This window comes from Lepidothrix coronata, unplaced genomic scaffold (assembly GCF_001604755.1).
Source record: "Lepidothrix coronata isolate B3197 unplaced genomic scaffold, Lepidothrix_coronata-1.0 Scaffold198, whole genome shotgun sequence".
In the NCBI taxonomy this organism is placed as follows: Eukaryota; Metazoa; Chordata; class Aves; order Passeriformes; family Pipridae; genus Lepidothrix; species Lepidothrix coronata.
In genome coordinates, this window is record NW_016690378.1 from 608,796 (window position 1) to 617,945 (window position 9,150).

Sequence of the window (9,150 nt, forward strand, 5' to 3'; positions counted from 1 at the left end):
CCACACCCACCCAGCCACTCTTAGCGGACAGGACCCCTCAGATGTCACCCAAGGACATCTCAGTGTGGTCCAGGACACATCTTGCTCTTCCACTCTCTGAAATCACACCGTCACTACCACGGCATTTGAGGAATGACTGTAAAACTGCAGCTGAACACCCAGCCCAGCTCAAAAGTGCCCAGGGGACAGGATGTAACTGAGACCTGGCTCTGCCTCCCCTGCTCCTGCACTGTCACAGGTGGGTCTCACAGCAAGCCCAGGTGTTAAAGCAGTGTTTCCTATTATAAAACACTGTTTTCAGTTACTTACATTTCACCAGACTTTAACTGCTGGGCAATTTTCCACCTCAGCCAGCCCCAGAGCTGCCTGCCTTTATAGCCACTGGAGGGAAAGAGGGGCTTCAAGGGAAAAAAAAATCACATCATCCTGAGGCAAGCAGTGCAGGGAGGACAAAGTTTCTTGGCATTTAGTGACTGTCTCTCCCATAGATACCTGGTCTCTGCAGGTGATTCAATTCATCCCACCCCCAGTTTGGGCTGTGTTGTCTGAAGGGAAACCCGAGCCAGAAAGGTTGAGCCAAGGAGAAGCAGTGCTTTGTCTTTGCTTAAAGACTTTGTCTGTGTGTATGTAAATGCCAGTATCTCAGTGTTGCCACAACTTTTGCCAAGTTATGAGCATCATAATGACTTGTGCTCACACATAACTAGAGGAGACCCAAGGATCCAAGTCTTTCCAAGAATCCTGCCCATTCTTCTTCTACAGTTCATGGAGGTGGGATCATAGCTAGTGAAGGGAATTTTAGAGCATTTTCAACCACAAGTACTACACACCCAAGGGTAATAGACATGATATTCAAGAAGATCTTGTCCCAGGTTTATGCAAATGCTCCACATGCTCCACACAGTCCAACTGTAAAACTTCCAGGAGACAGGATTTGCCCTCCATGGGCACCAAGGACTAGTACAGCACCACCAAGACGCACAGTTTCCTCACAAGTGGCATGAAAGGGAACCCCTGACTGAAGCCAACTGGAGGGCATAGCCTCTGACACCTGAGGGAGGTGTTTGTGAGCACGGTCGTGCTGGAATAGAGGAGCTCAGCATATTGCCAGATGGAGTCTAAAGCCACCCCAAGCTCTCCAGCTATCCTAACATCTCTAATCTTTCTCCAGGTTTGGATGCCAGGGCTGGCACTGAGATCTACCAGGTGGAGAAGGGAAATAATGGCCAGGACCAGAAAAAATTCCTTGGGAAAATGCCTGAAGACACAAAAAGCACCTCTCTTCTCCACCCATCAAGTGCAGAAAAGGGAACAGTAGCAGAGGGGGACTGGAGACCCAGCACAGCAGCACTGAGTGGAAGGGGAACACCGGGAGAGAAAACCACCTCCCTGCAGGAGACAGTGAAGAAATGGGACCAACTAATTCAAGCCCTAGTTTTCACCAAAAACATCACTGTTTCAGCCAGGCTGGGTTGCTCAGGTACAAACCTCACCATGAGCTAAAACCAAGCGCAGGTGTCTGAAATCAGCATTCCCCTGCTCCTGGGTGAGGTGCTGGGGTGGTAATCAGCGGTGGTCTGGTGATGGAAGGGGGTGGCAAAGCTTCTGGAGGTGGGGTTTGAGGTTGGGAAGGTACCTGATGAGCTCTGTACTTCGGACCAGCGCGGCTAGATGGCACTGTGTACTCTTCCAGGAGTGGCACATCCCACCATAGCTCCCGTGCCCAGGAATTTAATATCCCGAGTGTTTTCACTTGCTGTCGAAGCTCTCCTCTGAGAGACAGCTTATCTGAAGGATGGCGTGGGCTGTTGGGAGTTTTGTCATGGCCAGGGCACAGGTGACCTTCTCAGGGAGGAAAACTCCGGCAGAATTTTCTGCTTCGGGGTTATTTTCGAAAAGGCAAGTGTGTGTTTGGAGCAAGAAAAAAATGCCATTTCCTGACAACTGCAAACAGCAGAGACAGGACTTGAAGAGTCAGGCCTAGAGTGGGCTCATACCATCACACCTGTGGAGAGCCTTGTGTTCATGTGCTGTTTATCCACATCCCAGGAGGGAGATGAATGAGGGACTCCCAAGGGTCCCTCCCTACAAAGCAGAGCACTGGGACATGGTGTCCCCATGCTGTTATGTCAGTACTGGTGTGGGAGACAGAAGGACCTACATCTGGGGCTGCAAAACTTTGAGAGCCCCATCTCAGCTTCCTCTGCCCAGTAGCAAAGCTGGGCACACACCAGCTGTGCCCGGTGGAGAGTCAATAAGGAGCCCACCGAGATCTTCTGCAACCCTGGAAGACATTTGGTCACTCAGGCAATGGGAAGAGCTCAGAAAAAGAGGGGGAAGGGCATTAGGTATGAATGAAGACGTGGGTGAGCAGGGTCAGGCAGCACAGAAGAGGACCACAAGAGGACCACAAGAGGACCTGACACTGCTTTTTTAGCGTCCCAAAATTTATTTGGGGGTCAACACGAGATGACAACCCAGAAGCAACCTTTACAAAAGGCAAAGCAGTCTGGCCCCTCGGTCCCCTCTTCCCCCAGCTGGTGGACTCAAGCTGGGAGGCTGTAAGACACCCCCAGGCCGTGGTGCCCCAGCTGTGAGCCCGCCATCCCTCGCTCAGCGTCTGCACGGGAGTCAGGAAGGTTTAATGTCTCAGGAGCCAGGCTCCCATGTTCTCCTCTTGCTACCAGCTGGTCAGGCGGGCTGCCAAGGGTATGCTGGCAGGAAACTGGGCAGTTTTCCATGAGGATTTCATCCGCGGTGACGGATCTCCGGGGAATATTTCCGTCCTGATGAATCAGCAGTCTCTGGTGGGAGATGGACTGTCCGCCGGAGGGGTTAACGTCCAGCACTCAGGAAAGGTGCGAGTCCCCACATCAGGCAGGTGTCAGCTAATCCAATCCCCCCCCAGATCCATCCCCCACTGGAGGCCTCTCCCTAATCTGTTACAGTCGGCGTTTGCCCCGGGGCCACGGATCTGATATCTCCTACGAGCAGGGTGTCAGTATTAACTATTATAATTCTGGATATTCTTGTTAGCCATGCAAATGTCCAGCCTGGGCTGGAATCTCGCTTCGCTTTTCAGCTTCAGCAACATCCTGTGGCAAATTGCTCCGTGTGGAGACACTCCTGTTTATCATCCCCGGCCACCACCTGTTCATCTCGCCGCGTTCCCGGGTTATCCCACTGGCAGCACAGACCCTCTCCACAGCCCTCCCTCGCCCTGCTCCCTGCCCGACACCGCGAAATTCTGGCGCTGGCCCTTTATTGCAAAAAATCTGTCTTTTATAGGGAGCTCGGGAAAAGTGTAGTGGGATGTTGATTCCCTTCTCAAATCACCCTGGTGAGACGCTCAACTGTTTGCATCTGCTTCTGCCAGAACCTGCTGGTGTCCATGGGAAGCACTTCCATGGAGAAAACCCATCCCATGTGAATCGGGACTCACAGCCAGCACAGCACTGGGGTTAAAAGCCCCCCTCCAACAGGATGGCAAAAGGTAAATGTGCTGGGATGGGGTTAGAGGTGGTTTTCTGCTCCTACTCCTATTTCTCACGTGGGAAGCAGGTGTAGAGCTCAAATGGAGACCAAATGGCAATGGGACAGAAAAATGTTAACAAGACAAAAATCAGCAAGTGCTGCACTGAGTTCTGTAGTGTGATTAATAAAACAAACACATGGAAAAAAAAAACCCTGTTTCAACACATGGCCAGAAATGCAGTGTGTCGTGCTATCAGGGCTATTCTGCCCTCTGAGTACCTGCCTCTCTGTTTGGGTTCACACTAAAATACTCTAATGTGCTTTCAGGTTTGGTGTTAGGGTTTTTGGGGTGGTTTTTTTTTTTTTTAATTTTTATTTTATTTTTACAAATGCTCAAACTTTCCTGCCACAAATTATTCTTGGCTGGCTTACAAGTAGAACGGCCGTGTATAGCCATTTCTTTGAAAAAAAAAAAAAAAAAGCAGAATAGAAAGAAAAGTGGTTTATGAGATATTTGGATTGAATGTTTTCTTTCTACCCGAACATGCGGTGAAAGTTCAGGAGTTCTCACTTTTTTCCACCCAAAAGCCCCTCCTGAGCTGAAGCTCAGTCTCCAGCATTTTTGATGTGATCTCACCTTTACAGACCATCCACTTGGAAAGAACATTGCTACTAACAAAGCCTGGGACCAACTCCCTCTGTGGCCTCTTTCACCCCAAGAAAGCCATCTGGGACTGCTGTAGGGACAGGATGGCACTGGCAGCCCCAGCCATGAAAAGTCATAACAGAAGGCTCTGCAAAATCATGACTTTGGCGTAAAAACCATGATTAAACTAGTCATAAACAAGTAAAACTTATTTGCCTGGTGGTCTCAGGTGCTCTCAGACCGTGGGTTTGAATCAGGAAGGAGAGAAACTCCTTGGGCATAGGCTGTGAAAGCAAATTTTCGTGCAAGTACACAATGCCACTAAGCTGAGAATTTAAGGAAAACAGTGAACATTATCGAGACTCATAAAGAGCTTTGCTCCAAGAATCGGCACCTCCAGCAACTCCTCACAAATATCCCCACATCATGGGAGTACCTGGGCAGTTTTGGGGTAATTAACCCTCAAGCACATTAAGTCCAAGGAAAACTAATTACTTTCATGGAACAAAAAAAGATTGTTTTACAGGCGATGTTGTTCTTTGGCCTGTCTCTTCTGGAAAACGGCACCAGTTAAACAAAATCAGTTTTATTAACTGACAGTGCTGTGAGAAGATTTACAGAGAAGTTCTGTTTGATGGGCTTTTAATTACAGACCTGATGTCCATTACAGGGGCTGACAAGTTGCACATGCTGGACAAGAGAGATCATGTGAGCTGGGGACCTTTCACGGCCTGGCCAGAGAGGGTTTTTTTCTACACTTCTTCCTCTAGTGAGCCCTAAATCAAGCATTTAGCAATAGTCATAGGGCTCACTTAAGAGCACAAGGCTGATATCTCACCCAGAGAAGTGGTTGCATCCTGTTAGACATCATTGTGCCGTGCTGCCTCCAAGAAAGGCCAGTGGCAGACTTCAACCCACGCTGCTTGTTCGCAGTCCAGCCTTCCATCGGTGCTGCCCTGGCCCCCGTCATCCCTCACCACACTGGAAGGGAACGAGCAATGGGTAGCCCACAGCAGCCCGTGGCCGTGGAGTGAGTTGCCCCAGAAGCCCTGCTGGGTCCTGCAGGGACAGATTTCCCCAGCGCCCCGGAGATGGGGAGGTCTCGCCTTGCTGCGGATTGTTTGGGTAAGTTGTGATGGATCGTGCCCCGATGTCGAGAGTCGAGGTGCAGCGGGAGGCTGAGAAACTTAACGTTGAAAATATTTTAAAGCAAAGGGAACATCAAAAGACCTCCAGGAAACGGCAAACACCCAGAGTTCAGCAATCTCTGAAACAGATCCCCCTCCTCCCATCTCCATGTCTGGATAAGAGAGACTCCCAAGACAAAGGGCGATCAAGATCAGAGAAGATGGTAAGCTATAAATCAACCACCTCTCTCTTTTCACCTCCCTCCCTGTGCCCTCCAGACTCAGGAAACCCCTGGAGCCGCAAGACACAAATTCAAACAGCAGGATGACTCCTCCTGTCTCCTCTTCGAGGGACTTGCCCCAGCGCAGCCCCCAAGCCTTCCTCCAAATGCCGCCCAGCCCATGGAGATGCTGGGTGGGAAGCACGAACGTTCTCTCCAGCACTGAAGATTTTATCTGACATACCGGATTTAGACTCTTACAGAAAAGTCAAATCAGCCTTAAAATCCTCAGACTCATTGTCTACCACTGGAACAACATTGTTCTATAAATCTGAGAGGTTGAACACAAGGTTAGGAGGTTTGGAGCGTGGCAGAGCTCAGCCCTGAGCACGTGGGACCTGGGCACTAGGCACACATCTTGCAGGAGCATGTACCCTACAGTGCTTAGGAGGTGCTCTCTGGCATGGGACAGCTTCCCTTCCTCCTGATGGCCAGGCAGGCAGGGGTGAGCCAGCCCTGGGTTTTAACACTGAGATGCATTTCTCAAGGGGCTGAATTTGGGGTGGATGTGCCTCTCAGTGAGCTCCTTCCCCTCCATACTCAGAACCTCCTCCACCTCTGAGCATCCCAATGCAATATGGGGTGCAGTATAGGGATGGGTGAGCAGAGGGCATGTCTGGGATAAGAGGGAAGAGTGGGGCAGGTTTTGCCCTTTCAGCGGGGCCCACGGTGAAGCAGCGACGCAGGGAGTGCAGCGTGTCTCCGGTGTAAGGGGATACGGCCCCCGGTGGGTGCTGGCTCTGGTTCAGGGGGATGTTTTATGAGCATGCATTAGTGCAGTTGCCAGGTTACTGGGCAGACAAACTATGTTCAGGCTTTCTGGGTGCGATCTCCTGCCCGTGAAGCTGGGTCAGGAGCAGAGGTGGCAGCAGCTCCAGTCTGTGTGTCAACATTCAAGGGGCTTTAGTATGACCTCAAGACACAGAGTAGAGCCTAAAGGCAAATAGAGGAAGAAAAGGAAAGAAGGGATTCTGGGGACACACACTGAGTAGCACTTCCTGTTAGTGCCGTATCTGGGGTATCCCTGACCTGAGCAGACTGACCCTCCCCAGCTTCATCATCTCTAGTCTCCTATGGCAAAGACAAGCTGCCACAGGGAGGGAAGGGATGCATCCCATTTTTGGCATTGGCACGCTGCACACATCAGCTTTCACATTTACCTTCTCTTCCTCCTGCTTCTCCTCCTCCAGGGGAAAGCAGGAGCTTTGCTGTGCTCCATCTCCCCACTAAGGTGGCTCCTGACTTAGACCTGCTTTGCTTTATGGCTCAGAGCCCTACCAAGATCTGCACTTTGTGACCATCCTTAGTTAACTAAATGTTCTGGTCCAGGCTCCCAGGTCCCACTGGGGAGAGCTACCTCCTAAATCCCATTAACTTCCTCCTCTTTTCATCACCTGCAGTTAATTGCAGGAGAAGCAATAGCCAGACTGTTGGGGCATGTGAGTGCAAACATTTCTAGGGAATAGGTGCAGATGATACCTAGCAAACAGTCCCTGGAGCTTGCCTGGAACATACACTTATGGGGGAATTTCTGAGGTAGCATGAACCCCTGTGCTCCCAGCAGGGCACATTTGGGGGTGGATAGAGCAGGGAGCACAGAGGGAGATGGAGGAGAGGGAGGCATTGGGACAAAGGTGTGGGATGAGTTGGTTTCAGTAGGGCCACAGTGAGAGCAACGGTCTGCTGAGCTGGAGTAGGAACAAACAGCGCCAGGATTTGGGGCAGGGAGGGCAGCAGGAGGGATTAAGCCCTGCAAAGAGGCTCGACCAGAGGGGCAAAACTCATGCTGGGGTGGGATAGCAGTGGGAGATTTGGGGTAGGCAGTGAAAAGCTGTGGGCAGAGGACATTACACGTGACAGAGAGATTTGGAGGGGGGATACACAGGGCACAGAGGTGTCCGGGGTCAAAGACAGTCACAGGGTCCCTAAAGCACAAGGGAAAGCAGAATAATTTTGGAAGCAGGTGTTCCCCACGGGGGCAGGAGGGTGAGTGCTGGGGGCTGTGCAGCAGAGCGGTGCACGAGGGCAACTGGGCAGGGAACACAAGCTCCCAGCCAGGCAGGTGGGGCTGGTGGACCCCTTGCATGCCTGGCTCCTTGGTGGAGGGGGGGCTGACTCGGAGGTGTTTCCCGGGCACCAAGCCACCAGGGCCTCCCCTGGGGGCCGTAACTCCAGCTCAGCCTCCGTCCCGCTGTCAGGCCCCGTGCCCAGAGCTTGTTATTGCAGGTGCAGGGCAGCCACCCCCCACTGCTGGCCTGTCCCTGTCCCCTCCACTGCACCCTCTCCCCTCCCCACACCATCCACCCCTGCAAGCAGCAGTTTGGGGTGTCCCGGGGCTGCCCCATCCTGCCAGGGCCTCTGCTTATTTCCCCTTGCATCTGTCTCCCTTCCCCGGCTGGTTTCTGTGCCCTCATCCAGGGCTTGGGCACACCATGCAAAACTGCCAGCACAGACAGGTCCCCCCACAGGGTCCATGGTCAAAAGCTTGGGTGGGTTTGGCCACCAAGGATCCCTGCCAGCATTCTGATGTCCTTCCACAGTGATCCATGGGGCAGGAGGAATTATCCTTACCCTTCCCACGGCATCCACTCCCACCTGCCTTCCCCTCTGCTCTCCACCATCGCCCCAGGACCCGCAGCCCTGCCTTCTCTAGTGGCCATTCAGCACCCCCTCATCTGCCCCAGCTTCCCCAGGGCCCCTCTGCCGCACTTGGGTGCTGCCTGGTGCTCCCTACCCAGGTTCTGGACCCTTTGAGGAGCAGCCAAAGCTGCTCCAAACCTGGCTCCAGCCACCTACCACCTTGCAGCATCTCCTCGGGCCCACGGGAACCCCAGGGGAGCTGCCAAAATTCAAGGGCTGTCCTGTCCCTCTAAAACACCTCTGCCAGCGCTGTCGGACCTGCAGCCCCACTGGGAGCGGAGCCATTGAGCCAAACACTCCCTCCTGTTAAAAACAGCTCTTTGACACCTTTAATGACCCCAGCCTGCAGAGGTGGTGGCTTCAGAGAGCAGAGTGCCACTGGTGGGAGCTCAGCATCTCAGCCGAGCCCTGCATGGCGCTCCCCAGGCTCTCTGAGCTCTTCTCTGCTGAGTTTGCCTGTGAGGATAAGCAGGGACCAGCTCCGGGCCTCGGTGCCACATCTTATCACACGCCGAGTGCCTGCAAAGCCCTCTACCCTGTGTCCTGCTTTTCCCAGGGCTGGGGCTCAGCTCCTCCCCTTCACCTTTCTCCTTGGCCGTCTGCACAGCTCCTGTCTCCCTGCTTTGCGGGGGACTGGGGAGTGCAGGCGTGGAGGCAATTATAGGCAAAGCCTGGTAAAGACCTGCATTCCCATGCCCTGACCTTGGCCTTGCCCAAACACCTTGAAGCATTCCAGCACTGAGCTCGAAAGGACAAATAGTCCCACAGTGAGTTAAAGGCTTGCAAACCTGAGCCTCTTCTGCGCTGCACTAACTCCACTCCTGAGGGTCCCTGGAGGTATTTTAAGCACAGGTCTACAAATGTTTTAAAATATGGGAACAGCCGTGAGCGGTTTCAAAATAAATAGTGAAAATTAGAAAGAGCCCCTCCTAAAAAAATCTAAGAGCAGCAATGGTCTGCATCTGCTGGTGAGGAGCAGGAC

At 52.6% G+C, this 9,150-nt stretch overlaps 1 long non-coding RNA gene across 1 annotated transcript; it reads left to right on the plus strand.

The window, feature by feature from the left end:
* Nucleotides 1-2,777: 2,777 nt before the first annotated feature.
* LOC108505711 lies at nucleotides 2,778-4,201 on the plus strand. Its single transcript, XR_001877581.1, has 3 exons — nucleotides 2,778-2,858; nucleotides 3,289-3,493; nucleotides 4,120-4,201. It is a non-coding gene; the product is annotated as an uncharacterized LOC108505711 (long non-coding RNA).
* Nucleotides 4,202-9,150: the final 4,949 nt, after the last annotated feature.